Below are 301 nucleotides of genomic sequence, written 5' to 3'. Positions count from 1 at the left end.
GTAGTACGAAAACTTGATAAAACTTAGCAAAAATTGCAGAGTTTGGGAGCCACAAGTCCATGGTTTGTTTGATGTCGAAAAGTCATTAAAAGCCATCATTTACCTTAATGTTTAGTAAGTTCTAATCTGACAGAGAAGGAAGGTGTTACTGTGGGTGATGAGGCGGGAGAGGCTTCGAGTAACAGTTTACTTTGCAGCTGATTTCTTTATGTTACTAATGGTTTATTCCAGTTGTTATTGTCTTATCAGTAATCTTTTATTGTTTACCAAACCTGCATGAATATGTTGCTCTAATACACGT

Source organism: Penaeus monodon, chromosome 22 (genome assembly GCF_015228065.2).
Source record: "Penaeus monodon isolate SGIC_2016 chromosome 22, NSTDA_Pmon_1, whole genome shotgun sequence".
Taxonomy (NCBI): Eukaryota; Metazoa; Arthropoda; class Malacostraca; order Decapoda; family Penaeidae; genus Penaeus; species Penaeus monodon.
Note: the sequence above shows the minus strand (reverse complement) of the source record.